The sequence below is a fragment of the Triticum dicoccoides genome, chromosome 3A, assembly GCF_002162155.2.
Source record: "Triticum dicoccoides isolate Atlit2015 ecotype Zavitan chromosome 3A, WEW_v2.0, whole genome shotgun sequence".
Lineage (NCBI taxonomy): Eukaryota > Viridiplantae > Streptophyta > Magnoliopsida > Poales > Poaceae > Triticum > Triticum dicoccoides.
The window spans coordinates 221,805,477-221,815,891 of NC_041384.1; positions in this window are offsets into that span (position 1 = coordinate 221,805,477).

Sequence of the window (10,415 nt, forward strand, 5' to 3'; positions counted from 1 at the left end):
CCTACCCCTGGCTAGGACATGTTAAATAGTCCAATATCTTTACCTCATAATACCACTCGTATTGTTCTGCTCTGACAACAGCCTTTATATAAACAATGCATAGCTTTCGTCTATTTTCTGCATTAGTCTCTTTTATATATGTTCATTAATGACATGTTGCACCCGTACACTGTGGTACGGCAAGTACGCCAGGGGCTTCAGTACCCTTTAATATGGTGTGAGAAGTCCGTACACTTTCACAAGTGCGGCACCCCGAACTTATAGCACTATATGCATCGGCTCCGAATCATGATTTGGGTCAATAGTTGGGTTTGCCCGGCTCCTATGTTTTGGTGCCTTACGTTCCGCTATATCGGCTAAGGTAGCACTAGGAGAACCACTGCGATTGTGCCCCGGTTGAGCTGGGTTAAGCACCTCAGTGGAGAAAGCTAAAACTGACTGTCATGAGGAGGCGAGAGACCGGTCGCTGTTCGAGAGGTTTTTCGAGTCCCTAAAGACTTATGCCGCTTCGAGCGAGGAGCTGGATTTTTCCGGCCAAGGCGTGGATAGCACCCGAACTCGGTCTTCCGAACTAGGGGCTTCGCCGAAATTTAAAATTATAAAGTTCTATGGCTAAGTGAGAGTGTTCAAGCATTATAGTCCGATTGCCTGGTTCGTTGTGCTGAGCGCCTCCCTCGAAGGACCCAACTATGGGAAAAAGAGCGCTCAGGTTTATCCCGAACACCCCAGCACTAGTGGCATGGGGGCAGAAGCCGACGACTGGCCATCTCTCAATTTTTTGATAAACGGCCGCACAAAAAATAATATTTTAAATTCAACAAGCATTGCCTAAGCGCCTATGAACAAGTTTTTAGCGCACAGGATAAAAACGAGCGAGTTTATTCAAAAATTACATCCTTGGTACATTCATCTGCCACAAGGCGGGCACCCGCAAGAACATCCTTGTAATAGTTCTCGGGCTTGCGATGCTCCTTCCCCGGCGGTGGCCCGTCCTTCACAAGCTTCTCACCGTCCAGCTTACCCCAGTGCACCTTTGCACGGGTAAGGGCCCGACGGGCACCTTTAATGCAGACGGAGCGCTTGATGACCTCGAGCCTTGGACAGGCCTCCACCAGCCGCCGCACCAACCCGAAATAGCTCCTAGGCAGGGCCTCTCCGGGCCACAGCCGAACTATGAAGCCCTTCATGGCCTGTTCGGCCGCCTTGTGGAGCTCGACCAGCTGTTTCAGCTGGTCGCTCAAGGGCACAGGGTGTCCGGCCTCAGCATACTGAGACCAGAACACCTTCTCCTTTGAGCTGCCCTCTTCAGCTTGGTAGAATGCGGCGGCGGCGGATACGCTGTGGGGAAGATCTGCGAATGCCCCTGGAGAACTCCGGATTCGGGTAAGTAACAAGTAGTTTACTTTTATATTTCTACTTTGCATAAAGAATGCCTTACCCGCTGCTATCTTCTTCATCTCCTCCAACTCTTGGAGGGCCTTTTGGGCTTCGGCCTTGGCAAACTTGGCAGTCTCAAGGGCCGCCGCGAGCTCGGACGCTTGGGTCTTTGACTCAAGCTCCAAACTCTCATGTTTCTTCATGAGAGCCTGAAGCTCTTGCCGCACCTCGCCGACCTGAGCCCCAAGTTTCTCTCGCTCGGTGCGCTCCGCGGCCGTTTTCTTTTCGGCCTCGGACAGCGCCTGCTTGAGGGTCGCCACCTCAGTCGTGGCCCCTATAATAAGCAGTGCAATACTGTTATTTTTTGCAATCACGCCTCTCTATAGGCACTTTTTCTGTAAGGTATTTCCTACCTTCTTTTTCCTCGAGCTACCGCTTGGCAAGGCCGAGCTCTTGCTCGGTCCGCTTGAGGTCCTGTTTCAGGACACCCACCTCCGCAGTCAGTGCGGCGGTGGATAGCAGTGAAGCCTGCACACGCATATTGACTCTTTATTGTTAGACTCCTGCGAAATTTACTAGATCCTCTATTCGGCTTTTCTTTCCGAACGCCAAATAGAGCATCAGGGGCTACTGTCTATGCGGTACTATTTTTATATATTTTTACTTACCTCGAAGCCTATTAGAAGGCTAGCGCAAGCTTCAGTTAGTCCGCTCTTGGCGGACTGAACCTTCTGGATCACCGTACTCATAATAGTACGGTGCCCCTCGTCGATGGAGACGCCGTCAAGCACCTCCAGCAGATTGTCCAGCACCTCCGGTTGGACGGAGGACGCCGGCTCAGAAGGCTTGCTCGTCTTGGAAGGAGTTCGCCTACCGCGGTCCGGAACTGTGGAAGATTCCGGCGCGGTGTCCGGCACAAAGCCGGACTTGGAGCCCTGGGGGGCCCTATCCCCTTCACTCCTGGAGTCCGAGAGGTTGCCTTGCAGCTCCTCCGGGACCACCTCCTCCTGCCCCGGAGCTTGTCGCGATGCCACTTCGGCGTCGTCTGCAGTGCAGGGGGAGACAGCGAGCGGGACTGAGTTCACGTCCGATGAGTCCAGGGAGCTTCCCGACGATTCGTCGGATTCGGCCCGGCACGGACTGCATAATTACATTCGACATTAGGGAAAGCTGTGCGACAAAGGAACATCATGAGTTATTCTGATATCCGAACTTACGATTTCGCCGGACACTTGGCCCTGTTTGGCCACTCCTCTTTGCCCTCTTCGGCGTTGGGGGCGTAGTCCGGTGGAGGGGTCTTCCTTTTCCTAGACCCCGAGGCCTCCCCCGTTGGGGCGGCCTTCCTCTTCTCTCCTCCCTCCGCAGGGGGGGAGTTTTCTTCTTCCTCCTCCTTGTTTTCGCGGAAGGAGGGCGTCTCGGACTCGTCAGATGACGAGTCCGACACCACCACGTTATGGGCACTCTTTCGAGTCCCCGTGGTCTTCTTCTTCTTGGCCTTCTTTTCCGGCACCACATAAGGCGCCGGAGCCAGCAGCTTCACTAGTAGAGCTGGGGCTGGGTCTTCGGGCAGCGGAGCTGGACAGTTAATCGGTCCGGATATCGCCCGCCAAGCCTGTCAAAGGTAAGGGAGTTTAGATCCCGCATAGAGTTAAACTATGAAAAAGGCTGAACACCCTGTAAAAGGTGAAAATAGCTTACCTCGCTAGCATGACGCTGTGAGCTGTATCCGCGGTCCTCGGAAGCGGATGCGGGAGCCTCGGCACCTTTGATTAGCGCCTTCCAGACGTCTTCATACGTCGTGCCAAAGAGCCTGTTAAGGGTTCGGTGCTGTGCGGGGTCGAACTCCAACAGAGTAAAGTCCCGTTGTTGACACGGGAGGATTCGGCGAATGAGCATGACCTGGACTACATTTACAAGCCTGATTGGCTTGTTTACCAGGGACTGGATGCATGTCTTCAGTCCGGTCACCTCTTCCTCATTACCCCATGATAGGCCCGTCTCTTTCCAGGACATGAGCCGCGTGGGGGGTCCGGATCGGAACTTGGGGGCTGCGATCTATTTCGGATCGCGTGGCTCCGTGATGTAAAACCACCCGGCCTGCCACCCCTTTAGGGTCTCTATGAAGGAGCCCTCTAACCACAGGACGTTGGCAATCTTGCCCGCCATGGCGCCTCCGCACTCCGCCTGGCTGCCGCGCACCACCTTGGGCTTGACGTTGAAGGTCTTGAGCCAGAGGCCGAAATGGGGGCGGACGCGGAGGAAAGCCTCGCACACGACGATAAACGCCGAGATGTTGAGGATGAAGTTCGGGGCCAGATCGTGGAAATCCAGGCCGTAGTAGAACATGAGCCCCCGGACGAATGGGTGAAGTGGAAAACCCAGTCCGTGGAGGAAGTGGGGAAGGAATACTACCCTCTCGTGGGGCCTTGGGGTGGGGAGGAGCTGCCCCTTCTCGGGAAGCCGGTGCGCGATGTCTTTGGACAAGTATCCGGCCTTCCTAAGCTTTTTGACGTCACCCTCCATGATGGAGGAGACCTTCCACTTGCCTCCTGCTCCGGACATCGCTGCAGAAGGTCGAGGTGGGAAGTGCGGGCTTGGGCGCTGGAGCTCGAGTGCGCAGGAGATGGATAGGCAAAGGAGGAAGAAGGCGTAGGTAAAAAGGTGGATCCTTATCCCCTTATATGGGCGGATGCGGTTGTGCATCCCCACCTGCCTAGTAAAACTCGCTTGCCTCCCAAGCACCGTGATAAGTGGCGCGGTTGGATTACCCACATTCGTATTGATGAGAATCCCGTAAAGGGGGTACATGATCTCTGCTTTGACAAGACGTGCCAAGGAAACCGCATCGCAAAACATGCTGAGGTGGAAAAGTAAAAATGATTCGAGTGAAGGACTTGGTTGTAGTGTGATGACGCACTGCGGAATATGTCAGCAGATTTGATTTGTGTTAATATTATTCTCTCTATGGCAATATGTGGAAACTTATTTTGCAGAGCCAGACACTACTCTTGGTGTTTACAATCTTCTACGAAGGATTTGGAGGAGGAACCCGCCTTGCAATGCCGAAGACAATTTGCGTGCCGGATTCGTCGTCATTGAAGCCTGGTTCAGGGGCTACTGAGGGAGTCCTGGATTAGGGGGTGTTCGGGTAGCCGGACTATACCTTCAGCCGGACTCCTGGACTATGAAGATACAAGATTGAAGACTTTGTCCCGTGTCCGGATGGGACTTTCCTTGGCGTGGAAGGAAAGCTTGGCAATGTGGATATTCAAGATCTCCTACCATTGTAACCGACTTTATGTAACCCTAACCCTATCCGGTGTCTATATAAACCGGAGGGTTGTAGTCCATAGGCAATCAACTCCATATACAACAATCATACCATAGGCTAGCTTCTAGGGTTTTAGCCTCCTTGATCTCGTGGTAGATCTACTCTTGTACTACCCATATCATCAATATCAATCAAGCAGGACGTAGGGTTTTACCTCCATCAAGAGGGCCCGAACCTGGGTAAAACATCGTGTTCCCTGCCTCCTGTTACCATCCGGCCTAGACGCACAGTTCGGGACCCACTACCCGAGATCCGCCAGTTTTGACACCGACAGACACGTTTTCGTATAGGGACTTGACGAAAAGCACGTCGACGGTAGAGGTACAGACGTTCTCGGGGTACTTGTCGGTCCGGTCTTGACGGTCTCATTTTTGCGACGGTAGTCGTACTAGTCGGCGGTAGTGGAACTTGGTGCATCGAAGGTCGTCGGGCGTAATGGTACACATGTCATCAGAGTACTTGGTCTCTCGTGTAACTCCAAGGTTCGTTGTGTAAGCATACACGGGTCTTTGGTGAAGATAGATGTACATGCCCGTAGATGAACTTGCCGGGTCTTCGACGTCTTGGTACCTGACGTCCTTCGAACTTGAGAGAAAAGAAACCGAATAGCGACGGTGCACGATGGGGAGGGTCCTGCAGCAACAGGAGGTCGAAAGGCGAATCGGCAGCAAGACGAAGTGAGGTCGGCGTCGGACTTAGCATGGAGCATGGGAAACAGAGCATCAGGAGGCTGGAGAGGCCCTGGACTTCGGGTGCGCGATGCCACAGGGAGGAGGCGAGACCTCGGCGGCGCATGGAGAGGGTCGGGGCGGCGGTGAAGGTCGTTGGGTCGAGCTGCAGCTGCTCGTGTGCTCCAGCGCGGGCAGGACCAACAGCAAGAAGGAGAAAGGGAGCAGGGGCGCGCGACTGCTTGGTGGCGGGGCGCTTGGTCACCGGCGAGGTGGCCGTCCGGCCGAGGATACGGGCGCGAGGTCGATGAAGGAAGGCCATGGCACCATGGGGAAGGAGGCGCAGAGGCAGGGCTTGCCGGCGGTGGCACCATGGAGAAGGTCGCCGGCAGGGGCGGTGTCGAGCACGCAGGGCTCCTGGCATGAGGAGCAGCTCCGCTCCGGTGGCGAGGGAGCCCTGGCCTGGACGGTGTCAGGAGGCGCGAGGGAATCGGGGGGAGAGAGGTGGATCGGGAGAGGGGTTGGCGCTGCCCTCACCCTGCGTGACGGCGCTCGGGAGGGACAAGACGAACGAGGGGAGAGTGAGGAGGAGCGATGGTGCGGGCTAGGGTTAGGATGGTTAGGTGGGCTTTGGCCTTGGGCCGGCCTAGTAGGGAGGGAGGGGCTTCTCCTAGAGAGGCCGGCGGCTGGGCCTTAGGCCGAATTGGTGGGAAGGAAAAGGCCAGAGGCCTGGTCTGATGTCTCTCCCTCATATTTCTCTTTATTTACCAAAACAGCAAATAACAAAGAAAGAAAAAGAGAGAGAAAAAAGGTCGGAGAAGGAATTTGGGCACGGGGATAATTTCCCCGGACTCACAAAAATGTGCACGGTCAAAGAAAAGTAGGAGTTGACATGATTGCAATAATTAAATTCAAAGTCATTTGAATTTAATTGAAAAGGTTTGAATAAGGGCTAGGAATTAGAAATGTCCAAAAATGTTGAGAATTAAGGTGGAGCTCCGGAAAATGACGAAAGGATATATGGTAAAGTTAGAGGCCAAGAGTTTGTGATAACAAAGGCATTGAGATTTATTTTGCAAGTGTGTTCCGGTTAATTCCAACAAATGAAATATTTAATATAGCTCCCTAATATCGGGAGGATATGTTATAAAGAGAATCACCATGTGAATTCCGTCAATTTAAATGGATCAAAGATCCATGCCATTTATTTAGTTGAGTTGCAAAAGATTTATGAGATGATGGCATGATGACATGATGCAATGCAAAAATAAAAGGGCAGGCACAAATGAAACACACGGCGAAACCCGGAACATATGGAAGTATACTCACGCATCGGTCTCGGGGCGTCACAACACTCCACCACTACAAGAGGATCTCGTCCCGAGATCTAGGATGGCACCGGAGGGGAAAACGGAAGAGAAAGAGAAGAGGTAAAACTAAGTTGCTTCTTTGACAAACGAGTGAAACCAAACAACCCTGAAAAGGTTAAACCATTTCGCGAAATGAATACAACGGAGATGAACGAAGTAGAAAACACTCCGTTAGGAAAAGGAAACAAGGAAGAACAAATTCGAACCGCACTCCGGTTGGAAAGATGTGCAAGGCTTGATAAAATGAAAGAACTTGAACAGAGGACACAACACTCCGGTTAAAAGGATAAGCACGAAAAGAACATGATCTTTGCCAAACGAGACGATGGGTTGAAAAGAGCAACATCACAAAGCCTCCAGAAGAAATGTAAGAATGGACCCAAAAGAACAGAGAAGAAGGCAACAAGTTTGCCTGAAATGAATTTGAGAGAGCATCTTTAAAAAGAAAGATTGAACGGAGTTGTTGGGAAATCAACAACGAAAAGAATAAACTTGATATGGTCTTGTGGAGTACATCTCAAATTAAGAGATGACAACCTGCCACTCACGGGAAAATAATTGTATTGATATGAACAAGGAGACGAGAAAGTATTTCACCGGGAGGATAAAGAAGAACTTGGGTCCTTCATAAGCACCATAGATAGCAACAATCCTTAGGGAAAGCTTTAGGTGAAATATAACCCAAGGTAACTCCAATGACGAGATTGATGGATTTAAAATATCTCATTCTTAACAATATGTGAATCATGAAGTATGAACTCAAATTATCAAGAATGACTTAATACCACCTCCAATGATACATAAGAAAGAATTGTACTCCGGATTGGAAGATGAAGAATGCTTGAGCTCCTCTGAAAAGAATCTTGATGAACACTTCGAGAAGGAACTAAATTCTTGATGAACCATCATGTAGACCCTTGATGAAGAACTCCGGTAACAAAAAGATAACGAAAAGAAAGAGAAGTTGAGAATATAAGGTGAAGCCTTGCGATGATTTAGATGGAGCTTCGCGATGATATAATGCAGAAAAAACTTGGAACTCCGGAAAAGAAAAGATGAAACAACTGAAATCAAGAATTTTGATGAACCTCCAGAATAAGGAATTAAATCACTTGGATGAGACAATAATAAGAATTACATTGTGCTTATCCTTCACCAATTTAAATTGATGACAATCAACGGATTTGGCATATTACTTATTCTTGTAGAGAGGATTAAGATAGATATTGCATAAATTTGAGAAGGTCTTCAATGAACCACCGGTAGGATGTAAGAACGAATGAATCGATACAATAACAAAGGAAGAGAAATCTTGAACAAGCCACCGGTAAGAATGGAAAATGAAAGTAGCAAAGGCACATATCACCGTGTAGAATTTGAAAAAAAGAATGAAGATGCTTGAGAGAATTTAGATACCAGAGGACGAATAGATCACGATCTTAATGGAGAATAATTGAATGATGCACCGGTAAGATTTGGAGAATGATAGCTGAAAGCTGAGAATGAGTAAATCTGAATTGATGGACTCCAGATAGGTAAGAGGAATTCTCACAATCAAAACAATTGTGAGAGGATGGCCTCGAACTAGAACCACGAATCTTGAAGAGAATGGAGCAAGATTAAAGAGAAACTCTTCTTCGGTCTTCAAATGTTGAGAATGACGAGGAGAAACACCACCATGAATTATTGAGGCACATCGGAATGAAGAATAGAATGGTTGAGCCAACAATGAAAATAATTTGAAAGATCTTGGAGAAAGACATTTGACCGATGATAAATCATTCTTACGTCAAACTTTAAAAAAGAATTTGAGAAGCTCCGGAAAAATAAGAAGAGTCAGATAAGATCCTGGGAAAAGACCTGTGGGTTAGGGCCCACTCAAGAGAAACACCGTTGAAATGATTTAAAAGAGAGGTTGCACCGGTTGAATTAAATGGCTTGAATGAGATACCAATCTCAAAAGAGCTTGAACGAATGCAGAGTGGAAACACGAATCTTCGAGATATCTTGAGCACTCCGGAACAATAGAATAGCGAGCGTGGAATGATTATGAGGTGCACCGGCATGAGAGGGTATTTGAAACGAGGAAAAGGATATGATCCACAAAGCTTGAATTGGTCCCACCGGAGAAGAAAGAGAATGAATAATGATGAACTTGAGGTTCCGCTAGGATCTTCATGAGAATCATCGGATAAGAATATTGACGGAAAAGAATGGAGAGACTTCACATGAATAAAATGGATACTTGATTCAGAAATCTGAGTCCTTGAAGGAACAGGGTGGGTGGGCGGGAAAAACAAAGGCAACTTGGAGACGGATGAAACAAACACCGTTGAGAAGAACTGATAATTGATCTTGCGAATATTGAAGTGATCGGATCCACTTGAAGAGAGACACACCGGTTGAAAAGGATTGGCATGACAATCTCGATTAATATGAAGGGGTTTGGTATTCACATAGGAATATGAGAACACCGTTTAGGAAAGGTATGGAATCAACACTTGACATTGAAGCAACTCGAATACCACAACTCAAAACAAAACAAGGATTGGCTTGCAAAATAAGCCGGAACAAACATATGATAGAGATTTTGTCCGAAGTTTTCGTGGTGGGGCCTACACTGGCTCGATCGTACAGCACCATCATGTACAAGGCAGTGCACATGACATACGAAGCGTCCCCGAGTCGGCATAGCCAAGGACTCTTTAAGACACAACGAGACCACTGTAAAACCAACCATGGATAGGCGGACCACTAGACGTCGAACCCCAATTTCATATCATACATCTGTCAGAAAGATATCCTAAGAGCTACTTGAATTTCCACTTATAAACTCCCGAAATTTTCCCAGTTATGCAATCAGGTGTTGGGGATATAGGGGAAGCATAATATCTCACCCAAACTAACAAATCCTACATCTAGCTGTATCCATCCTTCAACACATAACCAAGAAACCTTCGGAAATCGTCTACCTCAACCTTCGAAAAGCATCCGTTATACAAGTTATGGCAATACTCCCGAACTCCCGCCCCAGTACTAGGTGGCATCGAGGTTATCTCACCAACAACTGCCTAAAAGAGATTTTCTATGTCGGTGAAACTAAACTCAGGTATTCCAGAACTGCAACGATAAAATTGTGACGACAACACCTCGGAGCTGAAGTCCCCGGGACACTGCCACAACCCCTAAATGACAAGAGGCACCAAGAACAATGTTCTCGTCACAAATCCATCGGAACGATTCCAAGATACCCGCGTGATCCTAAATTTTTTATAGTGAAATTTGAGAAGAGAAGAGTCAAAACTCTATGTCAGGATGCCTCACAAGAACGACGAAGGGACTGAGGAGTAACAAGAATTCCTAACTCTCTGATATATATAATCCTAAAGGACTCAAAACATTTTTTCTAGACTCAACAGCGCCAGCTATTCGATCAAGCAGGGGGCTCCTAAGGTCGGGGAAGGCTCTGATTACCAACTTGTCACGCCCTCGATGTGGCTATATCTCCCACGTGTCGAAGCACGACTTAGAGGCATAACCGCATTGAAAGCAATGTCGCAAGTGAGGTAATCTTCACACAACCCATGTAATACATAAGGGACAGAGATACATAGTTGGCTTACAATCGCCACTTCACACAATACATGAATAAAGCATTACATCAACCAG